Source organism: Physella acuta, unplaced genomic scaffold (genome assembly GCF_028476545.2).
Source record: "Physella acuta isolate Inbredline_101_S28 unplaced genomic scaffold, ASM2847654v3 ptg000381l, whole genome shotgun sequence".
NCBI classification, from domain to species: Eukaryota; Metazoa; Mollusca; class Gastropoda; family Physidae; genus Physella; species Physella acuta.
In genome coordinates, this window is record NW_026731900.1 from 60,980 (window position 1) to 79,359 (window position 18,380).

Genomic DNA, 18,380 nt, shown 5'->3' on the forward strand with positions numbered 1-18,380 from the left:
GTTCTCAGCCCCACCCCTGACGGCCCAACAGTTCTCAGCCCCACCCCCTGACGGCCCAACAGTTCTCAGCCCCACCCCCTGACGGTCCAACAGTTATCAGCCCCACCCCCTGACGGTAGAATAGTTCTCAGCCCCACCCCCTGACGGTCGAATAGTTCTCAGCCCCACCCCCCCCCCCTGACGGTACAACAGTTCTCAGCCCCACCCCTGACGGCCCAACAGTTCTCAGCCCCACCCCCTGACCGCCCAACAGTTCTCAGCCCCACCCCCTGACGGTCCAACAGTTCTCAGCCCCACCCTCTGACGGTCCAATAGTTCTCAGCCCCACCCCCTGACGGTCCAACAGTTATCAGGCCCACCCCCTGACGGTCCAACAGTTATCAGCCCCACCCCCTAACGATACAATAGCCCCACCCCCGAAGGTCGAATTGTTACCCCCTTCTTGTCGCCTTCTATTTTCGACCCAAATCTTCCAACCCTGTAGCCAGGTTTTATACAAATTAGTCTCTGGTTTTCTTTGATTAAATCGTTCATAGCTGAACTTGAGGTAGCCTCAAGTAAGGGCCATAAGTTGAAGTAACCTCACAGATGTGCCACATTGGCCGATAGGTACACCACAAATATGCCACATTGACTGACAGCCCCGGTACATATCAATAAAGTTTTAGTGCCAGACTGAAGATACAATAGCAGCCCAGATTTCTCGTCTCATAAAGAGCTTTTGTCCCGGGCATTAGCCCAGCTTTTAAGATTAAAACAGAATCTCCGATACAAAAATGTCCTTGTCACCGTGGACGATGTTTTAAAACAGCGCGGAGAATTTTTTTTAAAAACTTGAAACAGATTTTCGAGAAATAAGCGAAAAAGGCCAGGTCTGAAGAAATCGATTTTTGCCCAGATAGGGCAAGGAGACGAACATAAAACCCCAGCTCTGACACTGTGAGCAAAGTTAATTTGGTTCGGAGGCTGAGACATTTTCCTGGCCTGTACTGATGGCTCTAGGTAGAGAAATATTATGGCGCTCTCCTGGCCGAGAGTTAAAATACCAGAGCATTAAGAAAATACCGGAGAGTTAAGAAAATACCGGAGAATTAAGAAAATACCAGAGAGTTATGAAAATAGAGTTAAGAAAAAACCAGGGACTTAAGAAAACACTAGAGTTAAGAAAATGCCTGGGTTTAAGCAAATATTAGTTAGAAGGACACAATTTTAATTTCGAATCAAATAACTAAAAAAAGACGTTTTGGTTTATAAAATTGTACAAAATCTACAAATCTTGCACTGAGTTAAGGACTTTTGGTTTTTTGAAAAGTGCTGTCAAGAACAGACTTAACCACGCTACAATGTGGCTAATTAATTGGTTAATTAGCTGAATAACGAGGACATTCTAGCGCAGCGTTGGTTAACAAATAGCACTAGCATCGTCCAATATTTCCATTGTGTTGGATGGGGGATGACAAAATGTTCATTTAGTGAACTGAACGAGTTAAGGCAGTACAGACAAAAAGAATTTTTATGAAATAATCATATTCATAGCGTTCAGCTGAGCGTCGTTAATACTGTCACTAAAACCTGCAATAAAACTGTCAGATAATTACGTGAAGATTTTATTTCCTCGATCATCGCTGGACAATTGACATGCATCAGATGCAGGTGCTTTCAGGGTTAATTAGACCAGTTTATTATCGTCATTGTAAAACAGACGTTGTTTGAGGGTTAATTAGACCAGTTTATTATCGTCATTGTAAAACAGACAGTCGTTTAAGGGTGAAAGTACACCAGTTTATTATCGTGATTGTATTAGAGACAGTTCTTTGAGGGTCAATTAAACAAGTTTATTATTGTGATTGTAAAGCAGACGTTGTTTGAGGGTTAATTAAACAAGTTTATTATCGTTATTGTATAAGAGACGGTTGTTTGAGGGTGAAAATACACCAGTTTATTATCGTGATTGTATTAGAGACAGTTCTTTGAGGGTCAATTAAACAAGTTTATTATCTTGATTGTAAAAGAGACGGTTGTTTGAGGGTTAACTAGACCAGTTTATAATCATGATTGTATAAGAGACGGTTGTTCAAGGGTTAATTAGACCACATCGAGTGAGCGGACGAGAGGTTAGTCTTTCTATCGACGTCATCTTCCCACAGTGAGCCTCTACTTGAATGGGTTAACTTCAGGTGTCTATTTTTTGCATAATCAACTCAGTGGTTAGCTGTAAATAAAAAAATTTCCCCAATTCTGGGGTGTATCGTTGGGCAGCAGTAGGGCAGCAGTAGGGCAGCAGTAAGGCAGCAGTAAGGCAGCAGTAAGGCAGCAGTAAGGCAGCAGTAAGGTACCTACTGCACCAAGTTGGTATTCTGCTGGTTTACCCTCCTATTCAATCTTCTACCCTAAATCCCCACTACCCGTCATTCTATTTTCTACCCTAAGTCGCCTCACCCTCCCTTTTACTCTTCTTTCTGAATGGTGTACGACTGTGTTGATTCCTGAATGGTACGAACCTTCCTACCTTCTTCACGGAGTTGAGAAACATTGTGTCCTGCTCGGGATGAGAAACTGAGTGATTTGTTGCACATGAAAAAAAAATTCCCGCCCACGAAGTTCTCTTTGTCTCAAGGGAAAACACTATTTTAATGAATCGAAATTGATTAGCATAATTAATTTGACGTGCTTCTCATTGGCGTTTTATTCTATGTGATTTCTGTAGAATTTTATTTGCGCTTCTGCAAGTGAAAATATTTTTGCATCTTTATTATTGCTGCATCTTTATTATTCTGCCACCGCAGCATTACCCTCTCCGCTAGCCTAGTTGTCAGTCCCCCACACCACACCCGCCCACCCAGCGTCCACCGTGCTAACACACGTACTGTCCTTTAGTAGATCGATAGTCCATCTATTGCCTTCTATCTTCTGATACACAACATACTATAGTCCATCTATTGCCTTCTATCTTCTGATACACAACATACGATAGTCCATCTATTGCCTTCTATCTTCTGATACACAACATACGATAGTCCATCTATTGCCTTCTATCTTCTGATACACAACATACGATAGTGCATCTATTGCCTTCTATCTTCTGATACACAACATACGATAGTCCATCTATTGCCTTCTGATACACAACATACGATAGTCCATCTATTGCCTTCTATCTTCTGATACACAACATACGATAGTCCATCTATTGCCTTCTGATACACAACATACGATAGTCCATCTATTGCCTTCTGTCTTCTGATACACAACATACGATAGTCCATCTATTGCCTTCTATCTTCTGATACACAACATACGATAGTCCATCTATTGCCTTCTGATACACAACATACTATAGTCCATCTATTGCCTTCTGTCTTCTGATACACAACATACGATAGTCCATCTATTGCCTTCTGTCTTCTGATACACAACATACGATAGTCCATCTATTGCCTTCTGTCTTCTGATACACGATATGTGTAGTCCAGAATGTGTAGAGTCAGTTTATACTTTACTGCTATAAAACTCGTCAAATTGTACCGAGTTCCATCCCATTTAACTACACTTCGTAACACTAAACTACACTTGAGCTCAACTATCATTTGTTACCCATCTAGGCTAGCACGTTGCAGTTCTTACCGTGCTGGCCTCGCATGTAGCAGCAATGTAAAGTTACACCGCACTGAGGAGTGTCGCATCGGTCACGTGACGCTGCTTGTTGTTCCCCCCCCCCCCTCGCCGAGCTGCTACCCGTGCACGCCGCCCCCGTAGTTCTGGCCGCGTTATCGGCAGACCTGCCCACCCCACCCCAGCGCTATCTCCCTCCATAGTTCTAAGACTGGGACATCCCAGGGAACAACACAGGCTGACGTTATCACAACACATTACTGTCACTGTCATTTCCTCCTCGTGTCTGTGACACTGTCACACTTTCTCCTGTGCCACGGGCCCTCGTGTGCCCCCCCCCCCTCGACCCACGGCTCGGTACCTGTGTCTGGAACCGTGGTGCCAGAGTGTGTCCGCTAGACCTAGCAGTGTATCGATTAGACGAAAGATTTCCCTCGCAGGCCGGAGGACATCGCTACGGTGATGGATTAACTCCCTTATTGTCAGTAGACCAGTCAGTGGCCAGTTGGTCTAGTGATACGTTCTTCTAGTGATACGTTCTTCTAGTGATACGTTCATCTAGTGATACGTTCTTCTAGTGATACGTTCATCTAGTGATACGTTCTTATTTTATTCACCTGGATTCCAAAGTGGTTCGATTACTATAACACGCAGGTAAGTTGAACAACCTGATATCACATTTGTGTTAAATAAATTATTAAACATTCATTTAATGTATCTAGAGTGGTTTTAATTAATGAATAAATGCAAGCCACAATATCACATCAACACCTGCCACAACATCAAAAACCAATACAGGCCACACCATCACATAGCAACACCAGTCACAACATCACACACCAATACAGGCCACAACATCACACACCAATACAGGCCACAACATCACACATCAATACAGGCCACAACATCACACATCAATACAGGCCACAACATCACACATCAATACAAGCCACAACATCACACATCAATACAAGCCACAACATCACACACCAATACAGGCCACAACATCACACATCAACATCTGCCACAACATCACACATCAACACCTGCCACAACATCACACACCAATACAGGCCACAACATCACACATCAACATCTGCCACAACATCACACATCAACACCTGCCACAACATCACACATCATTACAGGCTACAACATCACACATCAATACAAGCCACAACATCACACACCAATACAGGCCACAACATCACACACCAATACAGGCCACAACATCACACATCAACAACAGCCACAACATCACAAACCAATACAAGCCACAACATCACACACCAATACAGGCCACAACATCACACATCAACAACAGCCACGACATCACAAACCAATACAAGCCACAACATCACACATCAATTCAGGCCACAATATCACATATCAATACAGGCCACACCATCACACATCAACAACAGCCACAATATCACACATCAACACCTGCCACAACATCACACATCAATACAAGCCACAATATCACACATCAATACAGGCCACACCATCACACATCAACAACAGCCACAACATCACACACCAATACAGGCCACAACATCACACATCAACAACAGCCACAACATCACACACCAATACAGGCCACAACATCACACATCAATACATGCCACAACATCACACATCAATACATGCCACATCACACACCAATACAAAGCCACTACATAACACATCACTACAGGCCACACCATACATCAATACAGGTCATATAAACATCACATATAACTACACATACTGATCACACATACCAAAATCTCCAATAAACGCCCTATTAGCGCTTCTCAAAAATACTTAAATGTAGTTTTGTCTTAGTGGTATGCATGTATTTTCAGCTTCATCTATCTAAAATACTAATATACATATTGTATATATATATATATATATATATATATATATATATATATATATATATATATATATATATATATATATATATATATATGTATATATATATATATATATATATATATATATATATATATATGTGCTGTATGTGTCTACTATGTATGTGTCTTTGTAGAAAGGTGGTGTTATATTATCAGAAACAGCATACAAACTGTCTACACCACCCATGTCCCGTGTATTTGCTCAAGTCAAGTCTAATATTTTGTCGTTTGATCCCATATTCTTGTTTAAATATTGTAAGGCGTGGTCTAGTTCTTAGTCCACACAAGACACACCACTTAAACCTGTCATAGTCTGCAATTCTTGTCCTTAGTCCTCACAAGATAGATCAATTAAAGTCTGAAACCTAGCGTAGTGTGTGCCAGCCATCGAATCAATGGGTCACCTCATTTTATGACTATATATATATATATATATATATATATATATATATATATATATATATATATATATATATATTCCTTGATCTACTTCATAGCTCTGTGTACCACACAAAAACTGAGCGAACTAACACAAAGTGACTAGAGCTCGAATTAACTTTTTATTAATTTTAAATAAAAAATTTAAAGCACTTTATTGTGAGACGAATGTAAATTGTAAACCTATAAGCAAAAAAGTGTCGGCCATTTTGTTTCTAATTTTCCCTTCACAACATAACTCTAGTTTTGAGAGCGTTTATTTTTCCTTGGTTTGATAGTGTTCTTGTGAGTTAGTTAGCGTTGTTTTTTTATTTGGTTTGATAGCGTTGATGTGAGTTAGTTCGACAGCGTTGTTTCTAACTGATTTGATAGCAGCATTGTTGTGATTTAAAGTGTCGCTATGTTTTAATTTAAGAGCGTTATTTTGAATAATTTTGTCAGCGTTATTGATTTGTTTTGTCAGCGTTATTTTGCTTCTTGTCGCCACTGATTGAAGCAATATATTTGGGGCCGTGTGGGATGTTTGTTTCGTTTTTTTTATTCTTTGTGCATGGAATCGTTATCTACCGTTTTTATGTTTCTCTTGTTTCTTGTACAATAAAGTGGACGTTGCCTTCTCTACAGGACTACTGTTTTGTAAATTCTTCTGTAACAGGGTCGGCGTGGCACTCCCACTGGGGTCGGACTAAATAAATACATTTATAACATTTCTTACAACTGATACGGTACGTGGAAATAAAGTACCACTTCCGGCTATCGGAAATTGCTCAAAAATTGACAGAAGCACACAAATATAAAATCTAATATTTATGAAATTTTGTCGGCATAAATGAAACTGGTCTCAAGTGATCGTGTTCACACAGATAGACAGATACCCAGATAGATAGACAGAAAAGATTGCAAAACAACGTGTTTTTTTCCGACTCATGCAAGTCTAAAATGTTGAGATTTGTCGATTTTATATCTTCAGGATAGAATGAAAAACAGATACCTGTACATTTAAAAGAAAAAACAAAACAAAAACGGAAGACGTTCTTACGCGCCATTTTGATGACGTCACTTGTCTGACGGTGGCCTCTAGCTGGCTAATCAAATCTTCCCAGAATGCATTTGGGCGAAAACGGATCACAGGAGATTGTTTTGTCTGCCTTCACTGGGACTTGAGTTTAGATTAGTTTTTTGCTGAGACACGTCTGTAGGGGTTTTCTAGGGGTCACATGTGTGACAGGGGTCACATGTGTGACAGGGGTCACATGTGTGACAGGGGTCACATGGGTGACAGGGGTCACATGTGTGACAGGGGTCACATGGGTGACAGGGGTCACATGTGTGACAGGGGTCACATGTGTGACAGGGGTCACATGTGTGACAGGGGTCAGGGGTCAGATAGGTGACAGGGGTCAGGGGTCACATGTGTGACAGGGGTCACATGGGTGACAGGGGTCAGGGCAGTGGCGTAGCGAGGTCGGGTGTCACCCGGTGCGGCACTTAATGGTGTCACCCCCCCCTCCCCAGAGGCATAGAGACCCTTCCCAGGGACAAACTTTCAAATTTTCGATTCGCACCCCCCCCCTCAAACTTTCGATTTGCACCCCCCCTCAAGTTTTCGATTTGCACCCCCCCCCCCTCAAACTTTCGATTTTCTTCTCTATATATTTTGCTATTTTTTGCCTTGGTGTCACCCCCTAAATGGTGTCACCCGGTGCGGTCCGCACCCCCCGCCCCCCCCCTCGCTACGCCCCTGGGTCAGGGGTCAGATAGGTGACAGGGGTCAGTGGTCACATGTGTGACAAGGGTCACATGTGTGACAGGGGTCAGGGGTCACATGTTACATAGCTTAAATAAGGCCATATGTGCCTCCAGCCCTGTATCTCTAGTTCACATGAAGCCCATACAGGCCTCTTGTCGTCCTGTATGTGCACATATCCAGCTTCAAATCTCAGCGTTTTAAAAATGTCTCAATCTTTTCTGACCGCTCTTTTTTTTCCATCCTCGCGACAAGGGAGGTAATATTGGCAAAGGGAAATTAAAACGGCATTTTTTTAAATTGAAAATTTAAACTGAATCCTCTAAAGATACGATTAAATAACCGGTGGTGACTTATCCCATTGTATGTTTACGTGCACAGAAATAGTCTTCAAATGTCCGTATAGTGAAATATAAAACCGAAGTTTTGGTGGGGCTAGTCAGATCTAACTGCTTTAATCAGGGGGTTGAGAAGGGGGTGGGGTCTCGCAGCGAATTAGGTTCGAGGTTTCCCAATAATCGTCTCTTGTTTCCGTGCTTTGGGCAGCAGATGTCATGGTCTTTGACAGTCTGATGGATTCTCTGGCCGGGATGAAATTCTGGGGCATTTCAACTGCTGAGGCCATGGGCACACTCTCGCTGTTTGAAGCTGGCGTTAAAAATCTCGACTCACAGTCAAGTGACCCACGCTGTTGTGTGTTGTACTGTCTGCTGGCTGATCTTGTGCTGCCCGTACATTGACGTGTTTGCTTCTGTTTGAAGTAGCATCCCTTCCTACACACCTCAGTGATAGACGTGTACATGGTAACTGGTAGTTGTGTCGTTTTTCATTGAGACGTCAGTGCTGGTTACACTGTTGCTGAGGCTGGGACATGTAAGGGTGGGCTACGTTAAACTTGTTGGTGTGGGCACGGGTTAAACTTGTTGGTGTGGTCACGGGTTAAACTTGTTGGTGTGGTCACGGGTTAAACTTGTTGGTGTGGTCACGGGTTAAACTTGTTGGTGTGGTCACGGGTTAAACTTGTTGGTGTGGTCACGGGTTAAACTTGTTGGTGTGGTCACGGGTTAAACTTGTTGGTGTGGTCACGGGTTAAACTTGTTGGTGTGGTCACGGGTTAAGCTTGTTGCTGTTGGTGTTGTCACGGTCGGACGGCGGTTAGCTGGCGGTTAACTTGCGGTTAACTTGCGGTTAACAATTTGTTACACTGTTTAACCCTGTTGTTAAACACTTGGCATCAAGATGGCTGAATGTACAAGGGTGCCAAAAGTCTAGCGCTGCTAAGTGTACTTACATCCCTTGGTAAACTGTAGGACTAAAGGCAAGGAAACAAACTTAAAGGAAGTGACGTTTGTCAGGAAATAGCCCATCTGTGAATCCCCGGTGAATAGGGGAATCCCCATTGAATAAGATCGTCGTTTTGTAGTGTAAGTCAGTAAAAAAGGAAGGAAATTGTGAAAGTCTCCAGTATTTTGTCGGGGACTGTGTGGAAGGCAACACTTCATAGAGGATACAAACACCAGACTTTGTTAGACCACAAATGTTGGACCACAAAAGTTGGACCACGAATGTTGGAACATGTGTGTTGGACCACAAATGTTGGACCACAAATGCGGGACCACAAATGTTGGACCCCGAATGTTAGACCACGAATGTTAAATATTGTAGTGTTCCATTACACAACCCCGGCAGTGGCCAGGAAAAAATAAAAACCACAGACCAACGTTCTAATTTATTGATTTGCCAAAGTGGTTACCACAAAAAAAACGATGGTATCACATAGTTACTCCCTCCCCCACCCCTCCATCCTTTGTTAATCTTGTTACATCTTGTCTATTGATTTTTCGCCTCGATCCCCCTCCCTCCAGCCAAATAGCATTGGATCACAATCAATAGTAACCTACCCCAACCCTCCCCCCCCCTCACCCCTAATTCTATGCTACCCAGGGAACTGCACGGTCTGAAACAGAGGCTGTCTAGCTGTTTCTTCATGGGGGATAACTCTAGCTGTTTCTTCATGAGGGATAACTCTAGCTGTTTCTTCATGGTGGATAACTCTAGCTGTTTCTTCATGAGGGATAACTCTAGCTGTTTCTTCATGGGGGATAACTCTAGCTGTTTCTTCATGGGGGATAACTCTGGCTGTTTCTTCATGGGGGATAACTCTAGCTGTTTCTTCATGGGGGATAACTCTAGCTGTTTCTTCATGGGGGATAACTCTAGCTGTTTCTTCATGTGGGATAACTCTAGTTGTTTCTTTATGGGGGATAACTAGCTGTTTCTTCATAGGGGACAACTATAGTTGTTTCTTCATGGGGGATAACTAGCTGTTTCTTCATAGGGGATAACTCTAGTTGTTTCTTCATGGGGGATAACTAGCTGTTTCTTCATGTTGGATAACTCTAGCTGTTTCTTCATGGGGGATAACTCTAGTTGTTTCTTCATGAAGGATAGTTCTAGCCGTTTCTTCATGGGGGATAACTTTAGCTGTTTCTTCATGGGGGATAACTTTAGCTGTTTCTTCATGGGGGATAGCTCTAGTTGTTTCTTCATGGGGGATAACTCTATCTGTTTCTTCATGGGGGATAACTCTATCTGTTTCTTCATTGGGGATAACACTGGGGATAACTCGTGGATAACTCTGGTTGTTATTTTTCCTCTAACCCTTTGTTTCCCGCTTCCTGTCTGACAATTGTTGTTTCACAAATGTGCAGCTTAAAACAGGCTAAAGAAAGTTTAAACATGTGACAAAACCTCACCAAGTAGACAAGCATGGAATAAAATCTCATCAAGTAGACAAGCATGGACTAACACCGCACCAAGTAGACAAGCATGGAATAAAACCTCACCAAGTAGAGCACGAAAAGCATGAATACAACATCGATCACTGACAAGACCACAGCCAATCATCGAGGCGAACATGTGAAGTCCATTAGCTAAACTAACTGGCTGCTACTGTATTACCTTCGTTAACTTCAGCTCTAATTAACATAATTTATTTCTCTAATATTTTGTTTGTATTGTAGGCCTAGTGCACTACTATTTGTCTTTCTTCTTGGTAGCCTGACGCTATATATATATATATATATATATATATATATATATATATATATATATATATATATATATATATATATATATATATATATATATGTGTGTGTGTGTGTGTGTGTGTGTATACATATATACATGTATATAACACCGAACATATCAAGAGTCCACCCTGTAAGTTTACCCCAACTACTAGCCCGTCTCACATCTAACACCCCGTATCCCTGGTGTTGCTCAGCTAACTTTGACTTGAATTTGTTTTGTTTTTTGAAGGCGTCGATTGGTCGTTAAATATTGAATGGTACCTCGTGTAGAGGAATTCTCAGAGCTGGGGCTAAGGGTAAAAAATGGTACCTCGTGTAGAGGAATTCTCAGGGCTGGGGCTAAGGGTAAAAAATGGTACCTCGTGTAGAGGAATTCTCAGAGCTGGGGCTAAGGGTAAAAAATGGTACCTCGTGTAGAGGAATTCTCAGGGCTGGGGCTAAGGGTAAAAAATGGTACCTCGTGTAGAGGAATTCTCAGAGCTGGGGCTAAGGGTAAAAAATGGTACCTCGTGTAGAGGAATTCTCAGGGCTGGGGCTAAGGGTAAAAAATGGTACCTCGTGTAGAGGAATTCTCAGGGCTGGGGCTAAGGGTAAAAAATGGTACCTCGTGTAGAGGAATTCTCAGGGCTGGGGCTAAGGGTAAAAAATGGTACCTCGTGTAGAGGAATTCTCAGGGCTGGGGCTAAGGGTAAAAAATGGTACCTCGTGTAGAGGAATTCTCAGGGCTGGGGCTAAGGGTAAAAAATGGTACCTCGTGTAGAGGAATTCTCAGGGCTGGGGCTAAGGGTAAAAAATGGTACCTCGTGTAGAGGAATTCTCAGGGCTGGGGCTAAGGGTAAAAAATGGTACCTCGTGTAGAGGAATTCTCAGGGCTGGGGCTAAGGGTAAAAAATGGTACCTCGTGTAGAGGAATTCTCAGGGCTGGGGCTAAGGGTAAAAAATGGTACCTCGTGTAGAGGAATTCTCAGGGCTGGGGCTAAGGGTAAAAAATGGTACCTCGTGTAGAGGAATTCTCAGGGCTGGGGCTAAGGGTAAAAAATGGTACCTCGTGTAGAGGAATTCTCAGGGCTGGGGCTAAGGGTAAAAAATGGCACCTCGTGTAGAGGAATTCTCAGGGCTGGGGCTAAGGGTAAAAAATGGTACCTCGTGTAGAGGAATTCTCAGGGCTGGGGCTAAGGGTAAAAAATGGTACCTCGTGTAGAGGAATTCTCAGAGCTGGGGCTAAGGGTAAAAAATGGTACCTCGTGTAGAGGAATTCTCAGGGCTGGGGCTAAGGGTAAAAAATGGTACCTCGTGTAGAGGAATTCTCAGGGCTGGGGCTAAGGGTAAAAAATGGTACCTCGTGTAGAGGAATTCTCAGGGCTGGGGCTAAGGGTAAAAAATGGTACCTCGTGTAGAGGAATTCTCAGGGCTGGGGCTAAGGGTAAAAAATGGTACCTCGTGTAGAGGAATTCTCAGGGCTGGGGCTAAGGGTAAAAAATGGTACCTCGTGTAGAGGAATTCTCAGGGCTGGGGCTAAGGGTAAAAAATGGCACCTCGTGTAGAGGAATTCTCAGGGCTGGGGCTAAGGGTAAAAAATGGTACCTCGTGTAGAGGAATTCTCAGGGCTGGGGCTAAGGGTAAAAAATGGTACCTCGTGTAGAGGAATTCTCAGAGCTGGGGCTAAGGGTAAAAAATGGTACCTCGTGTAGAGGAATTCTCAGGGCTGGGGCTAAGGGTAAAAAATGGTACCTCGTGTAGAGGAATTCTCAGGGCTGGGGCTAAGGGTAAAAAATGGTACCTCGTGTAGAGGAATTCTCAGGGCTGGGGCTAAGGGTAAAAAATGGCACCTCGTGTAGAGGAATTCTCAGGGCTGGGGCTAAGGGTAAAAAATGGTACCTCGTGTAGAGGAATTCTCAGGGCTGGGGCTAAGGGTAAAAAATGGTACCTCGTGTAGAGGAATTCTCAGAGCTGGGGCTAAGGGTAAAAAATGGTACCTCGTGTAGAGGAATTCTCAGGGCTGGGGCTAAGGGTAAAAAATGGTACCTCGTGTAGAGGAATTCTCAGGGCTGGGGCTAAGGGTAAAAAATGGTACCTCGTGTAGAGGAATTCTCAGAGCTGGGGCTAAGGGTAAAAAATGGTACCTCGTGTAGAGGAATTCTCAGGGCTGGGGCTAAGGGTAAAAAATGGTACCTCGTGTAGAGGAATTCTCAGGGCTGGGGCTAAGGGTAAAAAATGGTACCTCGTGTAGAGGAATTCTCAGAGCTGGGGCTAAGGGTAAAAAATGGTACCTCGTGTAGAGGAATTCTCAGGGCTGGGGCTAAGGGTAAAAAATGGTAGCTCGTGTAGAGGAATTCTCAGAGCTGGGGCTAAGGGTAAAAAATGGTACCTCGTGTAGAGGAATTCTCAGGGCTGGGGCTAAGGGTAAAAAATGGTACCTCGTGTAGAGGAATTCTCAGAGCTGGGGCTAAGGGTAAAAAATGGTACCTCGTGTAGAGGAATTCTCAGGGCTGGGGCTAAGGGTAAAAAATGGTACCTCGTGTAGAGGAATTCTCAGGGCTGGGGCTAAGGGTAAAAAATGGTACCTCGTGTAGAGGAATTCTCAGAGCTGGGGCTAAGGGTAAAAAATGGTACCTCGTGTAGAGGAATTCTCAGGGCTGGGGCTAAGGGTAAAAAATGGTAGCTCGTGTAGAGGAATTCTCAGAGCTGGGGCTAAGGGTAAAAAATGGTACCTCGTGTAGAGGAATTCTCAGGGCTGGGGCTAAGGGTAAAAAATGGTACATCGTGTAGAGGAATTCTCAGGGCTGGGGCTAAGGGTAAAAAATGGTACCTCGTGTAGAGGAATTCTCAGGGCTGGGGCTAAGGGTAAAAAATGGTACCTCGTGTAGAGGAATTCTCAGGGCTGGGGCTAAGGGTAAAATCTGAAACCAAGGATTTTGGTTTCTCCTAGCTGGGGATTAGGGGGGGGGGGGGTTGTGGCTTCTTTAGGAGGAGGGGTGGGTTGTGGCTTCTACAAGGTGTGGACTAGGGGTGGGGTTGTTTATATCTGGTTGTTGTTGAAGGGGTTGCTTTATAAGTTTGTTGATACAATAATGGGAGGGTAGATACATTGATGGAAGGGTTGATACATTGATGGCAGGGTTGATACATTGATGGAAGGGTTGATACATTGATGGAAGGGTTGACACACAGAGATGGAAGGGTTGATACATTGATGGAAGGGTTGATACATTGATGCTAGGGTTGATACATCGATAGAAAGGTTGATACATTGATGGAAGGGTTGATACGATGGCAGGGTAGATACATTGATGGAAGGGTTAATACATTGATGGAAGGGTTGATACATTGATGGAAGGGTTGATACATTGATGGAAGGGTTGATACATTGATGGAAGGGTTGATACATTGATGAAAGGGTTGATACATTGATGAAAGGGTTGATACATTGATGAAAGGGTTGATACATTTATGAAAGGGTTGATACATTGATGAAACGGTTGATACATTGATGGAAGGGTTGATACGATGGCAGGGTTGATACATTGATGGAAGAGTTGATACATTGATGGAAGGGTTGATACATTGATGAAAGGTTTGATACATTGATGGAAGGGTTGATACATTGATGGAAGGGTTGATACATTGATGGAAGGGTTGATACATTGATGGAAGGGTTGATACATTGATGAAACGGTTGATACATTGATGGAAGGGTTGATACGATGGCAGGGTTGATACATTGATGGAAGGGTTGATACATTGATGGAAGGGTTGATACATTGATGAAAGGTTTGATACATTGATGGAAGGGTTGATACATTGATGGAAGGGTTGATACATTGATGGAAGGGTTGATACATTGATGGAAGGGTTGATACATTGATGGAAGGGTTGATACATTGATGGGTCAGGTTGTTGATTTCTCTGTAAGATTGTCTTCAACACAATAACGTCTGTGTTGATGACTGGAGTCTTTCGCCATCAAACCTGTGTGTCAGACACTTGACCGAGTGTGTCAGACACATGTCCGAGTGTGTCAGACACATGTCCGAGTGTGTCAGACACATGTCCGAGTGTGTCAGACACTTGTCACAGGACCAAATGTGTCAGACACCTCTAATAGATCAACGCTCTCATCTGATGATTTAATTTTTTATATTGCTTTATTGTGGAATTCTGTCAACAATGTTTAATGTGGAATGTGAATTTGGTCAACAAAATGTGGATTGTGAATTTGGTCAACAAAATGTGGAATGTGAATTCTGTCAACAAAACGTGGAATGTGAATTCGGTCAACAAAATGTGGAATGTGAATTCTGTCAACAAAATGTGGAATGTGAATTCCGTCAACAAAATGTGGAATGTGAATTCGGTCAACAAAATGTGGATTGTGAATTTGGTCAACAAAATGTGGAATGTGAATTCGGTCAACAAAATGTGGAATGTGAATTCGGTCAACAACGTCTATGACATCAACGAGAATTCCATCAACACGGGAGTGTGAAAATGTCGCTACCAGCAGTGTCCCAAGTTCGATCTGATTTATCGATTTTTGATCACGCGAGAGGCGGCTTTCATCAATACCTGACCTTTGTGGGAGGGGAGGGTGCGAGGGTGTTTGGCCATGACTGTCATGTATGACAGTCATACATGACAGTCATACATTGGTCATACATGACAGTCATACATGACGGTCTTACATGACAGTCATACATGACAGTCATACATTGGTCATACATGACAGTCATACATGACGGTCATACATGACAGTCATACATGACAGTCATACATGACAGTCATACATGACGGTCATACATGAGAGTCATACATGACGGTCATATATGACGGTCCGGGTCATACATGACAGTCATACATTGGTCATACATAACAGTCATACATTGGTCATACATGACAGTCATACCACACTCGCTTTCCCAGGCTCCCACGAAAAGTTTTACTGCCACTGTCTTTAGTTTCTTGTCAATTAAATTCTAGATGTCGCTTAATCAAAGCCTGCTGGATATTGGGAAATGATCTGATGGATGATGGATGATGTTGACTAACACAAATATTTGTCACCGTTTTAGACAGTCTCTCAATTAGTGCAACAATCTGCTTATTACACAAACAACATTTAAACGCAGGCGATGAAAGAATTACAATGGTCCTTGACTTTTATACACACTTTTTGAAATTATAAAAAATGTCACATTAAAACTCTTGATTTAAAAACCTCCACAGTAAACCTTCTTGCTAATGTTGGTTGATATTTCTTCAACTATTATCTTGAGGCTGCCCTTAAAAAAATCTTCAAACAGGAATCGACTTTGTTGCACATTGGCAAACACGAAATGACCTGCTCTAATAAACCTCATATAACCCTTGTGTGTCCCCCCCCCCCCAAATAACCCTTGTGTCCCTGATACATAACCCTTGTGTCTCCCCCCCCCCCCATATAACCCTTGTGTCCCTCATATAACCCATTTGCCCTCACCATGGTTGCCGGGATGACCACGGGTTGGCATATCGACCACGGGTTGGCCTATCGATGAATCTGTCTTCATCCCGTAGTCTGACATGATTTGATCTGGAAATCTGAGCCCTCCCTAAGTCTTCCTAACTTCGATCATCCATCCCAACCTTTGCTAGACTCTGGTGACTTGAGTTTACAAAATGGCCGCCACTTGTGGACTGGCCTAGTTTTAGAAAATGGCGTTTTTCTGAAGTTGATCTTCTGCTCAGGATAAGTACGTGAAGAAATCTGTTCTAACTGAAGGATTGTCGCAACGATATTTGGTATTGATTTGTCCCTGGTTGTTGTCAGATGAAAGGGATTAGCCTAACGCGAGTTTATAGCCAGCCGTTCACACGTTTTACAGCCTCTACTCCAGCCTCATTCTGGCTGCTGTTTGATAACCTTCTGTCTTGTCAACTTCTATTTTGTTGACAATTGGCTTCCTCGGCTAGAATTGTGTTGACTTTTCACTGCCATTGGCTAACATGTTGTTATAGTCTTGCTATTGTCACCGAAGACTTTGGCATTATGCATGTGTTGACGGCTGTGTGTGTTACGTGAGTGTGTGTGTAATATGTGTGTGTGATAGAGAGAACATTATTTGAGTACAATATTAACACCATTTCCTTCAGGCAGTTGGGCCTACATATCAAATACTCTCAGCTCTGTGCATGCTGCTAATATTGCTATTGTGTTGCAACTATGTGTATGTGTGTATGTGTGTGTGTGTTCCATGCATGCTATCATTGTATTGCAACTGTGTGTATGTGTGTGTGCGGTGGTGTGTGTTGTGTGTGTATGTGTGTGTGTGTGTTCCATGCATGCTGTCATTATGTTGCTACTGTGTGTGTATGTGTCGTGTGTGTATGTGTGTATGTGTCGTGTGTGTATGTGTCGTGTGTATGTGTGTGTATGTGTATTCCAAGCATGCTGTCATTGTGTTATTGTTAATCTTTTGATTCACTAACTTAATACGCCCATTAATTAAGTTACAAAACAGTTATTAATACATTCTATTTTTCAACTTGCTTGCTTTTACCGTAAACTAGGTTAACGAAACACATTTGATGATGTTTCAGCACTGGAGTTTTGATGAAGTGGGTTTTGGTGTGGTAAGTTCAAATTGGCAGCTCAACCGAGATTTTATACCGTGGCTCGGAAATCACAAATTGGGATTTCATTACTGTTGTGTAGAGGGCGGGGCATGGGGGTGTATGAGGGGGGGGGGGGGGAGTATTGTGCGATTTCATATGACCTTTACTGCAACAGAGAAAGTTGCTAAGGGACAACTGGGTGTCAGCCGACTGCTCGACCTCGGTAACTCTGGTTAGGCTACTCAACACTTGCTGCACACACACAGGCATGTGAGACAGTAAGACAGGTCTGTGAGACAGTGAGACAGGTCTGTGAGACAGTGAGACAGGTCTGTGAGACAGGTCTGTGAGACAGGTCTGTGAGACAGGTCTGTGAGACAGTGAGACAGGTCTGTGAGACAGGTCTGTGAGACAGGTCTGTGAGACAGTGAGACAGGTCTGTGAGACAGGTCTGTGAGACAGTGAGACAGGTCTGTGAGACAGTGAGACAGGTCTGTGAGACAGTGAGACAGGTCTGTGAGACAGTGAGACAGGTCTGTGAGACAGGTCTGTGAGACAGTGAGACAGGTCTGTCAGACAGTGAGACAGGTCTGTGTGACAGTGAGACAGGTCTGTAAGACAGTGAGACAGGTCTGTGTGACAGTGAGACAGGTCTGTAAGACAGGTCTGTGAGACAGTGAGACCAGACGCCTGATGACCACATCACAGCTCCAGACTTTTCGTTTGGCCGCCATCTTGTCTGGCACCAAATCTTTAATTAAACAGCTAATTAACGTTATGTTTCCGCAGGAGATGAAAGTTATTTTGGATTTAATCTTTAAATTAATCCAGCAGGGATCTCATCTTTTATCGCGAGACTTGAAAATTATTTATTTTCATTTCCTGTTCTGTCATTTCAATGATTGTATGATCGGCCATAAGACCGTCAGGGTTACTTCAGTTCTAGGTTTCCATATACAGCGTCACAGATATTAGTCAAGTTGACATCACAATGTAACC

General features: G+C 43.1%; 1 protein-coding gene across 3 annotated transcripts in view; it reads left to right on the forward strand.

Moving 5' to 3' along the window:
• The window catches only part of LOC131942013 (synaptotagmin-1), a 48,144-nt gene that overhangs the window by 5,715 nt on the left and 24,049 nt on the right, over window positions 1-18,380 (forward strand). Inside the window, exon 1 of one of the 3 annotated variants that reach the window (XM_059301666.1) lies at window positions 3,811-4,266. The exons of the other annotated variants lie outside the window; for them this stretch is intronic. The gene's annotated coding sequence lies outside the window, so the exon portion shown is untranslated. Of the gene's footprint in view, window positions 1-3,810; window positions 4,267-18,380 lie in introns of those variants that run through there. 3 annotated transcript variants of the gene reach the window in all.